This window comes from Erithacus rubecula, assembly GCF_903797595.1.
Source record: "Erithacus rubecula genome assembly, chromosome: 8".
NCBI classification, from domain to species: domain Eukaryota; kingdom Metazoa; phylum Chordata; class Aves; order Passeriformes; family Muscicapidae; genus Erithacus; species Erithacus rubecula.
Genome location: NC_136659.1, coordinates 1,968,548 through 1,986,457, shown reverse-complemented (window position 1 = coordinate 1,986,457; position 17,910 = coordinate 1,968,548). Strand labels below are relative to the sequence as shown.

General features: G+C 46.0%; 1 long non-coding RNA gene across 1 annotated transcript; it reads right to left on the bottom strand.

Annotated features, from left to right (window-relative positions):
- Positions 1–1,073: 1,073 nt before the first annotated feature.
- LOC306804312 lies at positions 1,074–17,910 on the bottom strand. The gene is made up of 5 exons (XR_013774846.1): positions 17,529–17,910; positions 11,107–11,271; positions 8,343–8,457; positions 5,148–6,097; positions 1,074–3,225 (listed from the first exon to the last, which is right to left on the bottom strand). It is a non-coding gene; the product is annotated as an uncharacterized lncRNA (long non-coding RNA).

The window sequence follows — 17,910 nt, the reverse complement described above, 5'->3', positions numbered from 1 at the left end:
AACAACTAAATGTTACAGGCCGGTAAGAAATAAAAAATTCATTAAATCATAAATCTTTTGGAAAGGGGGATCTACTGGGGAGATTATATTCACTTCTCATGGACATATTAATTCAACGGTGGCATATCATATTGTTCTCTGCAGGGGAAAAAAGACATATTGTTTTAAAGTCTGATATTTAGAGTAGTCCTTGAGGAAGGAAAGCAAATATAATCTTGGCAAGGAAAGCCGAGTGCATGAGCTCCGAGGAAGGGACATTAAATGCAGGGCCCAAGTCCCAGCTGCTGAAAGTCAGCATGGTTTGACTGCAGTTCTTGGAGCTAAGCCATTGCATGGGAGCTGAGAGTGAAGGTCACCTCCATTTAGCCACAACTCCTTGAAAATGTTAAGTAAGTGAGCACAAAGGGTAATTTTTTACTGTGAACAGTCACTGTTTGCCCACCAGCAAACAGCTGAGAAGACAAAGACATTACAGCTGCTTTCATCTGATGTTTGGTGGCTGGGAACTGCCTGGTCATCTCCTTCTGGATTGCTTCTGGCTCAGCAGTGGAAATTGCCGAGCCCTGCTGGCTCTCAGTCCAGCCAGACACTCCAGATCTGGGCAGAACTCAGCAGCCAGCTGCAAGACATGGGCTCTCCAAAGCCCTGCTCCAGTTGCTTCCCAGCCTAGGCTCCCTACCTGCCTGGTCTCCATTCTCCAGGAGGCTCCAGTGGCACGTGCCAGATGTTCCTGCTGCAGATCCAGCCCCATCTCCTGCCTAAACTGCATCATCTGGAGGCAAATAAAGCCCCGCCTCCCTCCAGAGACCTTTCCTAGCAGATACCTTGCACACAGCAGGTCTCCTCATGGAGGCAGCTTCCACAGCTATGGTCACACTGCACTTTTGGCTTCCCCCTGTCTCCTGACCACACCAATCTAGTGTTCCTTTGCAAGAGGAGCATCCCTTGTCCCTTTTTTTCCTCCCTACCTGGAGAGCATCTTTCCTCAGGAGAAACCTGTGGATTGCAGAAAAAAATCAGAATAGCCACAAGAAGGTTTTCAGCAGACACACAGCTCAGTGTACAGCAACTGCTCGTGCCCATGGCCTTCCCCTGTGCTATTCACCATCCAAAGGAGTTTATTGCAGAGGAACAAGGGGAGAGGACAGCTTAACTCCCCACACAAGATAACAGGGACCACTGAGCGGCTCTTGCACCATAAAACAATCCATGCCTGTTTGACCCTGCCACACTCTCAGCCAGCTCAGGCACTGATAACCCAACCTGACCCATCAGAAAAGATGGGATTTGCTTATCACCCGGTGCATGGAGCACTCTGCCCAAGAGAGCTCACACACACAAGCTCCTGCAGGAATTCCCACTCTCCTCCTCCCCTCTGCCCCGCTATCTCACTGACAGCTTTCCCAGCATCCAGCCCAACGAGGTGTGAAATTTGAAGCATCACCAAGCTGCACACGGGGCTGTTCCTAGGTCATTGCAGGAGCAGATAAAATAAAAAAAGGGCTGATGAAACATTAACCACGAGCAGGCAGAGCAACAAAGGCAGCACACCTGAACCACAAAGACTCTTAATGCAGCATTAAGTCAGCTGGACCTTAGTTGTGTATTTGCCATGTGGATTCAATACCTCCTTCAGATGGAAAACAGAAATAAAACCCTGTTTTTTTTCCACACCTGGGCCAGGCTCCTAGTTGAAACAGGCAGTACATACCAGCCAAACACTTGGACATTTAATTTCTGTTGTTGAGGTCCTTAGCAATGGCTTTAGGTTCAAGGCACACTGGCAGCAGCTCATAACCCAAAACCATAGGAAGCCAGAGAGGTTTTAAACTACTCAAATTATCCAATGTGAGCATGAGAAGGAGGCAATGTGGGCTTTAGCTTCTGTCCAGGGCCCCTGGAAAGTTAATCCTAGCTGATTACACCATTTCTTTTCTTCTTTTTTTTTTCATAGAAGAAATAAACAGTCTTTTGTACCAAACATAAGGCTGCCTTATTTTGAAGGAAGATTTATCACCCAGGCTAAATCCATGAGTTCATTCTGGTTTTGTCCCAGATCTTCAAAGCAGTGTTTTACACTTCATGACAGAGTATCAGCTGGTTCTGCCTCTGTGCCAGGCAGTTCCCAAAAGACATCCCACTTTTCCTTTATAAAAAACAATGAAAGAATGCAGACCATCTCATCAGTTGCTTAAAGCCTGCACAACAAATTCCACACAGGCATGTCAGAGCTGTGCAAACACATCTCTGAGGACTGGCTTCCCTGCAGACCACAAACACCAGCACTGTGTTGGGACTTCGACCTGGTCTAGTAGATGTCCCTGCTTATGGCAGGGGGGTGGAACAAGATGAGCTTGAAGGTCCTTTCCAATCCAAACCATCCTGGGATTCTGTGGTGTGACAGTGCTCAGTGAAGGGAAGTGACTGATGGGTGACCAAATCTGCTGAAATAAGGATTGCTCAGTGCCTTCCCTGCACCAACAGGGGCTCTGTTGTACTGAGCCAAAACCTTGAACTCCTTACAATATCACTCTGTCTTTGGATCCCATATCCTGTGGGGGAATCTTCTGGGAATGTATTTTGGTTCAGCCTTGGGTCAAGGAGAGTTGACTTGACCTGAAAATAAATCCAGGCGATCTCGAGCTGAAGAGCCATTGACTACTGTGTGCAATACAATAAAGTGAGCAGATCAAACTGGGCTGAAAGCCAGGGTTAACATAAATCCAGGGCAAGAGGGGAACAAGAAGATTCATTCACCACCACGACAAAGGGGGCATTTTTTACGTTGGCACAGTTCAGAGCAGCCACTGAAAGGCGCTTCCCAGGCAGCATTTTCAGTGTCCCATATGGTGTGTGCTGTTTAGCTGTGCTGGTATCTCCAACAGGCTGGCAGCAAGATAAGAGTTACACCACTTGGATGTGTGTGAAAAAGGGGTTGAGGGGTTGATTTGGGGTTGGTTTTTTTTACCATTTCTAACGTCACTAGCAGGAGTTCCTCTGCCTGCACACAGGGCAGCTTTTGTGAGAGGTATTTTATATGGATCCCCAAGGAAGGGTCTCAGTGGCTGGGCTCTGAGCTCTATTGTGTGCATATGTGTGTAGTAACTCTCTGCAGCTTTTGGTTTGCACTCCAGGTTGTACTCACTGCAGCTCCAGGATGAAATCTTCTCCTGGCTCACTGTACCACTACCTTCACTGAAGTTATCCTTTCTCCTCTTCCAGGAGCTGTCATTTGTTGGATAAAGCAAGTTCTGATGCAGCTGATAATTCCCATATCCCTACCCACACTGCAATACATCCTCAGAACAAGTGAACATCCCCCAAACTCTTCTGCTTCCCAGGGCTCAGCTCCAGAAGCAGCAGCTTGATCCACCAGCTCTTTGCCCTTAACACAAACCCCACTCAGCAAATTTTCCAGCTCCTCCATGAGACTGGTCATCGAGCAAACACTCAGGAGGATTCTCTGCCCACCCAGCAGCCCAAGAGCAGTAATTTGGCCATTTTCCCAAAGTCCCAACTTTACCAGCAAAGCTGTCCAACAAGGATCTGATGAATGCATCCTCCAGAATAAGCTGTGGGTAATGACAATATCTTTGGATGCTTGGACATCACCTTTTTCTGTCCCTGATAAGGCTCCTCAGAGCTCTCCTAGCACGAGTTTGTGCGTGTTCCCAACCTAGAGCAGCTGGTTCATCTCTGGATAAATATTAAATGGAGTTTAGCCCTTCTGCTGGCATTCATTATCCACTCCATTTTACAATAAGGAGCTGGTCAAATCCCTCCAGCCTTCCCAGATAAAACCAGCCAGGGTAGCTGCTTTCAGGAGATGAAGGCAGCCTCTGTGGGAAGACATGAGTGCCACATTCCTCATTTGAGTGCAACTATTTCTAAACACAGCTCAGGGAAAGCTGCATATTTATTTTTTTTATTGCATTAAAACCCATTTTATTAACCAACTGGTACTTTAATGTGGATGATGCCTTTGTTTATAAAATAAATTATGCTGTTTCTTCCCATCTCCCACTGTGATTGCATGATTCCTGGTCAGATTGTATAATGTTTGATCTAAGAATGTATAAACTCCATTAAACAAAGCTGCAATAGAAAGTTGAATAATAAGTTGAGATTCCAACCTCTCCCAGGGAAAAAAAAAAAAAAAAAAAGGGGAGTTTGACAAAGTAACATGCTGAGAGAGCCTGGGAATCTTTCTGATGGAATGAAGTATTTTAAGAGGGGCTGAATATTCCAATTCAGCATTTCCCATCTGCGCCTTTTAAAAGTGACAGGAACTTCACTCCTGACTCAAGCAAAATCTTCACAAATTAGGATTTCTTTTACAACTGTGTGAAAATTAACACTTTCACTTGCAATTAGCATCATCACAGCCTTGCTCACACTTTTGCTGCAGAAACAAGCTGCACATGAATATTCACAGCCAGGCAATGCCATCTCAAAGAAACCAGTGTTGGGAAGGGCTGTACTTGGTTCTCCTTCAGCCAGAAGAAAGACACAGATCAGTCCCTCCACAGGGGCTTTGACACTGCTCATCTTGGAGAGCTCTGGGACAATCATGGAATGGTTGGAAGGGACCTAAAACCATCCAGTTCCACCCCCTGACATGGGCAGGGACGCCTTCCACTGTCCCAGGTTGCTCCATGCTCTGTCCAGCCTGGCCTTGGGCAATTCCAGGGATCCAGGGGCAGCCACAGCTGCTCTGGGCACCCTGTGCCAGGGCCTGCCCACCCTCACAGGGAACAATTCCTGCCCAATATCCTATCCATCCCTGCCCTCTGGCAGTGGGAAGCCATTCTCCCTTGTCATGTCCTACACGTCTTTATAAAATCACTTCTCACCCTAGCTGGTGAGAATTTGCTCTGCTGAGGCAGGTTTAGGCATTATGCATGTGGAAACTCAAGGATTTTTTACTGGACACATCTCTCCTTCCCAAAAAATACCCATCATCACAGTAGCTGAACTTCTCAACCCCTTTGTGTTGGATATCACTTTTTTCTGTCCCTGCTAAGACTGCTCAGAACTTTCTTACTTCTCAACCCTCTCTGTCTTCTCAATCCCCCTCAGGACCACCTTAACACTCCTTTTTATAAGTCTGTTCCACTTAGAACAGTAACAACATGAGCAAAACCAACCCTGGAGATTTTCCAGCCATCAGGAGAAGTCCCAGCAATGAGAACTCCTGCCCAGTCTTTATCCATGATCTGCCCCTTCTCTGCTCAGGTGCCAAGTGCAGTCACAGTGTGTGAGTCCTTTCTGCACAGCTCACACCACCAAAACCAGTTGGAAAAGAGGGAGAATTTTTGATTTGAATATCATGAGCTTGACAGGGAGGGAGTGAAGCAGTTCTTTTTAATGCAGCAGTCTTCAAAGTAAAGCTGTGTCTATTTCAACTCCATCTTTCCTGACCATTGCAATAAAGCTTGGATGAGCACAAGACATGCAGGAAAGGGAAGGGAAGGCACTAAGGAGAAGGTGGGGAAAACTCCTGTATTGCCTCATGAGTGGTTCCATTTCAAAGCACCAGTGAAAGCCAAAATTATGAACTCAGTTACTAACCAGACCCAGAGCAGAAGCTGTGCCTAGAACTTTAAAAATCCAAGTGAAACGTCATTCCTTGGTGTTGTTCCATCCCCAAGCCAGTCTGATGTCATCCCCAGGATCTGATGGGTGGTGTTCCATGATGTCCTGAAGAGCCAGAAGCCACCCTGCTCCACCCTTTCCAGGAAGGATGAGCCCATCCTCTCTTATTTCTGCAGAACCTTCCCCTTCCAGGATCTGCTCCAGCACATCTCAGCTGCACCAAGGCACAAAAGACAAAGAAAGTGCCCATTTTCCACTGTCAGACAGAAAAAGGAGATTCCCTGAGGCTCCTTTCCATTCTCTAAACAGCCAAGAAGTTGTGCTCCACCAGAATGAAAGGCCAGAAAGAAATCTGGAGCTGATCTGAAGCCCATCAGTGGAAATTGTGAAGCCCTTGCTGTCCTCAAGGAAGCCAGGAGAGCGGAAAGCAGAGAACCACACTCTTCAGAGCTTAAAATATTTACTTAAAACTGGATGCCAGGAAGGTGAACCAAAATAATGCCTGAAAAGACAGAATGGCTATTATTTAAGGGATGGAAAGACAGGTTGTAATTACAGGGTCATGGGATAAATTTAACATGGCTCATCTGAAACAAATAGAGAACCGATTAGGCACCCAAAATGAAACAAACACCTCTAAGTCATTTATTAACTCTTACTTGGAGTAGCAGAGGAAATTCAGTTTTAAAAGCAAATGCCTTCTCACTTTGCAGAGAATTTTATAGGGATGAATCAGGTACTAAAGTTCTTGCCAGCAGTTGCTCTGCTTGGCTGCCTTAAAAGCAAACAAATAAACAAACCAAAAAACCCCAAACAACTCCTTGATTGAAACTTCAGGCTAGTCCTGGAAAATTCCCAGCCCACCAATAGCGCTGGTGGGAGCAATCCAACAGGAAGATTTTGGGCAGAAGAAAGGTTTTCTGCAAAAAAAAAAAAAAAAAAAAAAAAAAAAAAAAGAAGTTAGGTTTCATGGAAATATCGTCATGGAAATATTTTCAGTTTTCCAGCAGGACAAAAATTGAAGGAACATCTTAATTTTCAAGGTTAAGTCATCATTTGGTCTAGATCAGCTGCTGTTCCCCACCCTTTGTGGGTGAAACTTTCTGCTGGAGCTTCCTCAACATGATTCATTCCAACCCTCTCCCAGGGGAAACATTGCTTCCTTGGCATCCCTCCTGTATCCTGAGAAACACAGTCCAGCCAGAGGAGAACAGAGGCAGCTGCTCCAGGCTCTTGCACAGAAACAGGAGGACTTAATCACGCTCTTGACACGAGAAAGAAAAGGATACATTTGGTTGTGAAGCCAAGCTGCAATGAGGAGTCAAGCCCAGAGCTGTAATCAGCACACACCCACCCCTGGCTCTAGAAAAAGGAGGGTAATTTATGGGATATTACAGGGAACCAGGAGACAGCAGCATGGCCACCAGGCCAACTGCCACTTCTGCCAGTCCCTCTAAATCCTCTGGATCCCCCAACAAGCTATGAATGGCCAGATGGATGAAGGAGAGGGGAAAAAGCACTTCCAACTGCTCTGCAAGACCTGCACCGAGCACTCCACTGTTGAGCAAGAGGCCCACACATGGTGACTGGTCTTGCAAAACAGACATTACACACACTTTTGGGGCTTTCCCAGGCTATCAAGACATTTTGGCTCATCCTCCAGGATTTGGCATGAAGTGCTTATGAGCACAGACAGGTGTTTGGGTAGCAGGGATGGCCAGCTGTGGTGGGGCAAACATCTGATGCCCACAACCACAAGGAGCTCCAGAACAGCTCCTTGGGCCTTGGACACGTTGGGAAGTCAGAGCAAACCAAAGATGGATTTAGGGCAGTCTCTGAGACTCAGCACTGTGTTTGCACAGAGCAGGAGGTGCTGCTCAGTGTTTGGGCTGTAACTATCAGTAACTCCTAGGATTGCCCAGGAGTTCAGGGCAGGTTAACATGTCACAAACAATTCCTGTGCTCCACAGATCAGCATTCAGCAGTGACTGGTTATTTACTTCATACCCTGAGTCATAGGACCACTGTTAGCTCTGCATCAGCTAATTTAAGCAGACAGGGATATGCTGATGGTATCTCAACCCCTCCAGACTTGTTTTGTCAAAGGACCACCACGCCCTGCCTTACCTTCAAGGATTCACTGCCATTCAGCCTGGAGGAGCAGCAAGATAGAAATCCCAATGTGGAGCCAGAAGAAAAGATTCCTCTCTGTTTACTCACTGAACTGCAGTGTCTTGGCCTTCCCACTCAAGAAAAACTTTTCTTTGTAAGATTTCAACCAGTATTTACATCTCCATAACAAATCCACACAGAACTTGAATGAACCAGATTAAATGGCTAGGGGCATTTTTGAGGTCATTGAAGTCAACAGAGCAAATTTCCTGTTAGGTTTCTCTCAAATAATGTAAAACAAAGTCATTTATTTACTCTCAAAAAGTATCAGGGATGACATAAGCTTTCTCTCACCAGCAAGAGGGAAGTGGGGCTTGTAATCCCTTGCATACATTTGGTCATTGAGGTCTTCTCTGAGTTACAAGTGGAACATTACACTTTGGGACAGCTGCTTTTGGAATCCTGTAGGACCTGATGCTACCAGCTCAACATCAACCAGCCTATCAAATACTTACACAGAAACAACACTACTGAGAGTGAAGAGGATTCAGGAAGCAAAATCACCATGTTTAAAACTTTTTCAGGAGTTTCAAACCCACCACATAGGTTCAGGAAATTCTGAGACTCAATCCTACCTTCTTGTTCTCCTTCCTGCAGGTGATGTGATGGTTTCCATGTGAGCCTGGTACATGTCAATGCCATCTGTAAGGACCCTCATGCCTGGATATTCACAAATGTTTCACTGCACAGCTGAAAAACGTGAGAAGGAATAAATTATGAAGCATCTTGAGGCATCACGCACTCCCAGGAGGCACTTAGATATTTATAGGAATAATGTACAACTACATTACAAAGCCCCTTGTTCTTCAAAGTGATGCTGATGCTGCAGAAAATGAGAAATCAATGCTGCAGAGGGCTTTCAAAACTGCTTGTTCCTTTAGGGTGTATGAGGGGGTTGTGATGTCCTAGTTAAATGTAGGGGTTGTGTGCCTCCAAGCCTATGTTCTTCCCTTCTGTGGTCTTTAGGCTGCCAAATCAAATGCAGAAAGAGCTTCAAAAAGGGTTCAGAAGATGTAGGCTCACCCCAAGAAGCTGAGACATTGTGCCTGCTCTTACAGACACAAAGCCATCTGAAGTACTGAGGGGCAGCACAGCTTTGACACAAGGAGAGTCACAAGCTGCTGGTGACACAGAGCTATTGGCAGCTGCCCAGCTCATTATGGCCAGCCAGCCTTTGAAGGCTATCGTCCTGTGGAACAGAAATCAATACCCCACACACTGCTATGAGCTGAGCCCAGGGGCTGGGACACTGGGAAAGCAAGGAAAGGGAACACTGGGAGTGGGATAACACACAGGGAGCAAGCACAGCCTCGCCTGATCCTGAAATGTGGAGTGGAAAAGGGGAGGCAGGAACACAAAACCTGTTGGAGCCCAGAAACCTGGGATTTTTGAGCTTTCTGGCACTGACTCCCTGGAGAACACTGCTTTTGACCTGAGGCCTTGGAGAAGGCTCCCAAATTTGAGTGATGGAGTTAAAATCACAGGTTTGTAGTTAAATAAAGTGTGGGATTTCACACACATAGTGAAGGGTTTTGAATTTGGGGTTTTGTTTTGAATTTGGGGTTTTTATAATATAGTAATAGGTGTGGGACAAGATGGAGGATTTTAGGTGTTGTTTCCTTTCTGTGTTCTGCTTTCTTACTCTCCATGGTTTCAGGCAGTAGTTTCTGGTTTGACAGTCAGTGCTGCACTGAGGGTCATGGCAAATTAATTATTGGGTTAAAAATATAAATAATACAGATGTTAATTCTCTATTGGACTGTTTAGCTTTAAGAGACGTTGTAGCAGCTGGATCAGGCTCCATTTTGCTCATTTTTAGCTGGTAGCTAGAAGCATTGCTGAACTCTCTGGACTTTTTGATAAGACTTAATAAACAACCAAACCCGAACATGAGAAAATTCATGTGTTTTTTAATCCTGGTTCTGAGTGAAGGCAGAAGAGACTCCAGAAAAAGCACTAATTAAGTGGTGCAAAACATCCACCACTGTTACAAAAACCTTCAGGTTCCTACTGCAGGGAGCCTGGCTTGTCATCCCTGCACACAAAGGCAGGTGCTGCTGATGGGTCCTTGCCATCACCCTGTGTGGCCAGGCTGATGTCATCAGCCCTGTGTCAGACTCTTACAAACACTGCCTCTGCTCCAAACCACTTAGTACAAAAGCACTCCTTTATCATCACAACATCATCCCAAATTGCACAGGAAACACACCTTCCAGGGCAGCATTTTAATATTGATCAGCCCCAGGGATCTGTGTTAGCAATGGATGAAGAGAGGCTTTAAGCACATCCAACAGGATCACTGTTGTCCAAGGCTTTGGATCTCTTTGTTGCCCTATCAAGACACTGCTCTGACCTGCTGGGCTCATACCCCTCACTGCCTCCAGCTGCTTTTCATCGCTGTCTAAGAAATTATCACAGGAGACTTCATGCAATTAAGCCTCAAAAATGGGGATGTCAGTCCTCCAGGGGAACTAAGCCTGCTTCATGAAAGCCACTTCAGCCTTTGCTTTTGCTGCACAAGGTGTTTTTTTTTACCCTGAGGATTTCTATCAAAGCAAGACACTAGTCAAGACACAGCAAGCCACTGTAGTTTTTACCTCTTTGTAGCTCATCAAGGTGAATGTCAGTGGAAAAAAATAAAAAAAATCTCAGAGGTGACCAGGCACAGAGATGGCCATCTAAAGTTAGATACTTTGGTAGAAGAAAAATAAAAACCCCACCCCTCTGTTTTTAGTAAAAGCAAGCCTGGTCTGTCTCAGCGCCAGGACTCCGTTTAGAAATCAGCGACGGGAGCGTAATGAGCTGCACAAAGCCAGCCCTGTCACACCTCACTGTTCCTCCCTGCAGACTGAAACCTCTCTCAGCATCCAGGCCTGGCTGAAGGCACCTTCCAGCCCCCATTCCCAGTGGCTGGCCTGGAGAAGGTGTGTTTCAAGGCCAGGCTGGCTCCAGCATCTTGCAGGATTGGAGGCACGGGCTGAAGCTGATCCTGCACACAAGAACACCAGGGGGAGGATGGATAGATAGGGATAATATTTGTTCTGAATGTATGTGCTACAAGAGTGTGCTTCAAAGCCAGCTGTGCAAACAGAGAGGCTAAGGAGAGGTGTCTCTGGTGAAGTCCAGCTCTGCATGGATGGTGGATGAGGGAAATTCAAGGCTCTGGACAGCACACTCCTTTTTAATCCTCCACCCATTGCTAACCCTCCCTGATCTCTGCAGCCTCCCACCTTGAAGACAAACCTGGGGCATCCCCACAATTAAAAGCCTGCCATGTTATGACTGCTTTAAATGATCCCTGCTGAACCCAGGCTTCTACATCTGGAATGTTCAACTCACCTGGACTGGAGCTCCAAATCAAGATGATGCTCCCATCTCAGCAGTCCACATTGAAATCCCAAGCTGAGAAGGGGAAGAGACAGGAGTTGTCATTTCACCACTTCCCTTAGCATCTTCCTCTGAAGAGTTTAAGGCTTCTTACGTGGACAAAATGTCTCCTGCACTCTCTATGGTCATAAAAAGCAGCAACAAATTGAGACAAGGTGAAGAACTAAAGCTTTCAAAAATGCAGCTGACATTCCCACTGGAGAGATCTAATCCATTTCTAAAATAAGCATTCAAAAGGGAAACAGTTCCATCTTGAGAAAAAAAAAACTTACATCTTGCATTTTGGCTGGGCTGGACTCCTACAACATTTATTTTCAGTTATGAAAAATAAAATGGCAATTTATGCCCATGCAGCACCTGCTCACCCAGACCATCCACCACTCTCCAGCTACCCAGGCATCTCAGAAAATGTGGGAAAAATATAGTCCAATCCTTCCTTTTTTTCCTCCTGGATATGACAATTCCAAACTGAAAACAAAGAAAAGCTGATTATCTTTCAGTGTGAATGACTGCAGGATTTCACTGCAGATGTCTTATCCAAAATATTTCCTAAACCACTCAGCAAACAAGAACTGGGCTTGTACTTACTGTGTTTTACATTTTTATTGTGTCTCTGAAATGAAAACATCATAAAATAAGTTAGTCTTGATCCCTTTTTTTACCCATATCTCTGTGTTCAGAGGAAGGAACAGTATGAACTAAAGTGCAAATTTACTGATAAAATTCATATTTAGCTTCATGGAGGGGTAAAAATCTTCATTGCTGGACATTTTGACCTTGACATTTCCTTACTGTGGCTGATCCAATCTGCAAAACTTCCTTTCATTTTTAGTCTGGATATAAAATGTCAGTGATCCAGAGGACGGAAATAATTGTAAAATGTCCATTTTTTTCTGGCCCTCACCAACACACAGGAATTGTCAGAAGACAACACAGAAGATGAGGAGTTGATTCTTGGCTGATCTACAATTAAGTTGTAGCTTTCCCTTCACTTCCAGAGCTTTATTAGGCAGATTTTATTTGATGAAATCAATTATACGGCACGCTGGAGATAAGTTATGGAATTAGCTTTGCTTATGCTAATGCCTATCACTCCAGGGTGGTTTTGCCTGGAAAGAAGGTGTGGAATTTAATGTGATTTATTTAGGAACATTATTCCAGGGGGGGAAGATGGCTGCAGGGAGGAAAGGTGAGGGCAGAGCTCCTCAGGACCATCACCTGTGGCATCTGCTCTTTTCCAAACATATTTTTCCCACAGCATACAGAAGTTTTGTGGGCATTTTGAAAAATGGGAGGGGCAGGGAGATGTCAATGCCTTCTGGAGCTTTTGGTTGGGTGGTTGCATCCCTTGCTGGACTAACTCTTGGCTTCCTTATTTCCAGTTCTAGTCAATATAATACCAGCACTAGCATATTGCAAAAGGGCCTGACAGAGCTCGTGCCAGTGGGGAGAAACTGCTTTCCTCTCTTCTAAAAATGGGGCACCCACCTTAATCCAGCACCAGCTGCTAAGGGCACAGATTTTCACTGTTGCTATTAACCTATCTCATCTTGTGATAATGAAGCACCTCTGGGGAGGAGGGAAAGGCTTTCAGTACCCATTTGAGACTGCACAAAATGGAAGGCAAGTGCAAAGGCTTCACCTGATTCCAGAAGGGGACAATTATCTGCCAATGATGGTGCCTGCAAGGCTTGTGGTCACACTGAGCTGGATACAAAGCTTAGGAAGCTCTGGTGGGAAGTGCCACCTCTCCTTCCATCTGCATCACTCACACTGGTAATAAACTGCAGACGCTGGTGGGAAGAGGGTCCCTCCTCAGCTGAATGGATTTGACACAGAAATCTCTCAAAAATTGCTCAAGTGTCCTTTTGCTAACCAAGATTTTGGAGGCTCCCAGCACTGCTTGATAAAGCAACACATTTCCAGAAAAGGCAAAACCAAATGAGCAAAGTCAGACCTGAGGCTTTGTTTGCTTTAGAGCACAGCAACCAGCCCCCAGAAATGAAACCTTATCTGGTGCCTCTAGCAGGCTGGATCCCTGTCTTTGCCTTGCTCCCAGATTTTCCTCCACACAGGCTGGCCTCTGAAGAGTCCTTCTGTGGCCACATGAAAGGCTTTTCACACCCCTGCATGGCACCAGCCTTTAATGCAGCCCAAAAGTCTGCCCCACTGTTAGACCCCTTCCTGCTGGATCAGAGCTCAGGCTGCTCAGCCTTGAGCTGAGCCTAAATGTACCGTGAAAAAATCTGGAAACAGAGGCACTTAGGGTTTTAATAAATGGAGATTTACTTAGTTTGAAGCTTAACATCAGATTTCTGTTGTACTTAATGTAAATACCATCCATTAATGAAGAAAACATGGGATTTTTTTTCTTTTTCATGAAAACAAACACACAAGAAATTTAAAAGCTACAGCTTGTAGCCTTCTAAGGATTGCTTTTAATAAATTGAACATGTACCCACTTTCAGGCACAGAAATGCATTTGACTGAGGAAAAAAATGCCTGTTCCAGAGCTTTTTTCTCCAGTTTGATAGAAATGCTGCCAGGTTGAAACTGCCCAAGGTGAGACACATCAGGTTTGTTCCTACAGCTTGGCACTGTGTGGGTCCCTGCTGGGGGCACATGGAACCACACAGACCAAGCAGAGAGTGGGGAGCAAGGCTGAAAAAGTGAAATTTGAAAAAAATGAAAGAAAAAAGAACAACCAAAGCTTCCTGATGGATTTCCCAGCTGATATCAAATACCAGCACCAGCTGGTTGCTGGTGGATAGAGTCCACACAAAAGTGAGGGGTCTGGTTTCTGTCAGCCACAGCAACAGGGAACGGGCTGAGCCCCACCAAAGGGATGCAGCAGGTTTTGGGGAAAGCATTCCCAAGGAAAGCTGACTCTTCTTCCCACATGCCAGCAAGGGATACCTGCTTATCACCAGCACTTGTGTGGTGCCAGGGGCTGGTGACCACAGAGAGGGAGCAGGCGCTCCTGTGTCTCCAACAGCAGAAAGTAACACCACTCCCCACGGGCTGAACCCATTTACAAGTGTTTTAACCTCATTTCCACCACTGCATTCCCCCTCCCAGGCTTCCCCACCAAGCACAAGAGCAATTCTCCCAGCTCCCATCTCCGTGACCTTTCTGCTGTCCTGCTCCCCCACCTCTCTACACATGAACGTCACCTGGAAAATCCAGCCCCAGTCAGCTCTCCCTGACCTATGCACCACACAAAAATTCCTCCTGCTAACATCAGACATGCTTGAATTAGCAAGGAAATGAAAACAAGGCACAGGAAAGGAGCGGGCTGGGGGAAAGGTGGGGATGGAATGCTAAGCAATCATGTCAAGTCACGGCTGGCCACAGCCCGTTAGCCATGTCTGAGCTGTCCTTGTGTCAAAACAGCCAAGGAGGAATCCTGCACAGCCAATCCTGCAGCTCTTTGGACTCTTTTTTGGGACATGGGCTCCTCCAAGGCGTTGCCACCCAATAGCTGCATATCTCAGAGTGCCACAGCTGCCCTGCTTTGCACCAGGAGAACCCACAGACCACCCGAGGCTCGGCCCTACAAAATCACTGCTTTAGAGATGCTTTGCAAAGCTGCTGAGAGAAAGGAGTTTGGAGAGGAATTAATGGATTTTATTTGGTGTTAGAAATTTGCAAAGTTCTGTAAAAGTCATGAAAAATTAAAAAAAAAAAAAAACAACCAAAAAACCCCACTGTTATTTCCAAAACCAGCTTGTTTTCCTTATCGCTTGTTCTAACACAAACACTGGAAAAGATTCCAGCACTGGCACACTCTCACCCACCTCAAAAAAATAGCTGAGAAAATAAATTCATTTTCTTTTCATCTAATGTCTCCTCAGCATTGTTTTTGCTTGAGCATCCCAGGAAACAGAGCAGAGGTGAAGACAACCCTTTCATGGTTGATCAAATTGAGGCATTGAACACTTTCTTTAATTTACCCAAGCAGAACTATAATCCCAACATATTTGTATGTGAAAAACTGTCTCCCAAATTAATCTAGCCATGACTCTGGGGGGTAGAGGAGACTGCCATTTTATTGATGTATCTTTATATTTTCTAGTTTGAGGAGGTATAAAACTATTTCCAATACTCATTATGCCTGTTTCATTGGTGTCTTTTTAATGCTGTGATGTGTTTTTATCATTGATAATGCTCTTAGAAGCCCTTTTCCTCCGAGCATCCCTTTGAAAGAACATGAGCTGCAGGAGCAACAACCACAACCAGAAGAGCTGGGATCCCAAATATGCAGGTTGGGCTACAAAAGCAACTCTGCAGTGGTCCAAAAAAAGAGAAAACCAGCAGTGTCTGGCTCTTGGGAGGTTGATTAAGTGAGAAATGAGGAGGATTTGCTTCCCAGGACACACTATTTGCTCCCCACCACATAAACTAAAAGAAACTTTTTTATAGTAGAATGTTTATCAGCTCTTCCTGAGCTCTCCAGATCTGATCACACTGCAATTCTCCAGCCTTCCATGTGATATGGAAAGAAATAAAATTATATGGAAAGAAATTAAGTGACCACTTTTAAAACAGCTCTACAGGTTATAACCTTGTGAGAAGACTGTCCAGAAACATTAAAGATCAGACTTAAATCCAACAACTCTAATGAAATTGTGCAGCTACAGATGTGGCTCCCTCCTTCACACACTGGAACAAATTCAACTCTGCTCCAACACACCCAGCCCAGCCATGGCTCCCATCTCCAGCCTTAATGAAAGCCTGTCCATGGTTTGAACCCAGCAACAATTAACCTTGACAGGGGGAGATAAGATTCAAGTTTCAAAGCACAGAGGGTTTGCTGGGGTTTTGTATGCTTTCATGAGGCTCTGATTATTATTTTAATGCAGTTGTTTGTGGTTTAGTTTCCTTTCCTTTTTTATTTTTTTCAACTCCTCTTAATGGTAACATTGAAAAGATAAAAGTTTATGCACTCATGGCAGGAGCCAAAGGATGGCCCAAGTCCAACCTACCTCCACCCCACTGCACTCCTTGGATATGGTTCCAGACAAGGGGAATCAGACAAAGAGATGCTCAGGACTGACTGGCCTCAGACTTTTTGGAAAAGGGAGAACTCATTAGGCTAAAGGAAAAACCAAAAGTAGTTGGGAGAGTGCTTGTTAGGGGCCTAAATTAGGGAGCCAACACATCTCCACATAGTTCCCAGCAGGAAGCCTACAGCCATCCCCAGCACTGCTGATAGCCCCACGTGCTTGGCAAGGTTCCACCCAGCCATCTGGACCTCATCCACCAAGGTGCAGCTCTGAGGAGGAGACAGAGGGGCTGGCAGAGGTGTGCAGAGAGGATGAGGGGGATGAGGGCTTTGGCTCCTCAGCCTCAGCAACTGAGGGTACATGTCTTCTGCCAGCTGCCACTGGTGTGGGCAGTCCTAGGAGAATTTGGGATAACCAGCATTGAAACTCTGCCAAGAGCTGGGCTTGCTGTCCTTTTACTGGTACCAGCCTCATTCACACCTGGTGTCTCCAGGAGCCACAAAGCCAGGCAGCTCCTGCCTTGTGGAACAATACCTGCATCCCTTCTGCTCTCCCCAGCTGATGGTTTGATCTTGATCCTTCAGCAGAGCTCCATCTGATTGGGGGCCAGGAGCTGGCTCAGCACCTCTGTGCCTCCTTTGAAGGCACGGGGATGCTCACCCTCCCCGAGGCTGTTAATGAGAGCTGCTCTCTACTGAGGTGCAAGTGCAGCTCTGAAACCTCCACCAGAGCTCTCCAGACAATGCAGCCACGGGAGGTCTCTCAGTAAGAGGAGAGGATCAAAGCTGGGGAGTGACCTGGTCAAATCAGCTGGGGAAGGAGATGTAGGGGGAGGTGGGAGAGAGCAGGTGTGCTGTGAGCGTTGCAGTTTTCTTCCCATGGCCATTGGGCAGCAAAGAGCAGTGGCATGAGAGCTCACAGGGGCTCTCAGTGTGGGCAAACATCACCTGGAAGGGTTTGCCACCTGTGGGGCTGGAAAATGTGCCATGGGCATAAGAGAGAAGCAAAGGAGAGTGCAATATATGGAATTTATTTATAGCCTCTCCAGACACACCTATGCACACTGCTGTCCCCCCCCTGCTTTGCATTCACTCAAATCACTCATTAAGTTGAATACATGGACTTCCCTTCTCTCACCCTAAACCTGACCCTAGGAGGACACCTTGCTGGAGGTGAGGGGAGAAGGAAAAGGGAAAAAAAGTAGAGGAAAGAGAAAAAGACTTTTGCCAGGAGACCACCAGTGCATGACATCACCACCACCCACTGCAGCAATGAAAAGACAGCCCAGGTTGAGTTTTCCTTCACACCTCCATATTAAGGTGAAGCTGCCACATCCTCCTCATGGAAGCTTTTAAAGGTGCAACTCACTCACCTTTCCCCCAGAGCATCTCCTCAAGACTCATCCCAGTATTCCCAGATATTTTGTTCTTTGTTGGCATGCTGTAAGCACACCCATTTGTCTCCTTAAAAAAACTCCTGCAGCTCTCTGCCCTCGTGCTAGGAATGATCACTTACTCTCCTGATGACCACCCCTTCAGCCAGAAACCTGGGAAGCTCTTTTTCCAAGGGCTGCTTGGAGCCCAGGAATGACTTTTAAAGCATATTGCTCTCACTGAAACCAGCCAAAGTTAAAGCACAGTCTTTTTTCTAAAGAGCAATTCCACAGGGCTCTGCCACTATGATTTTAGTCACTAGAGAGAGGACATTGCAAGGCATGGGGGTGAGGAGGGCAGGAGTCAGGGATGCTCCT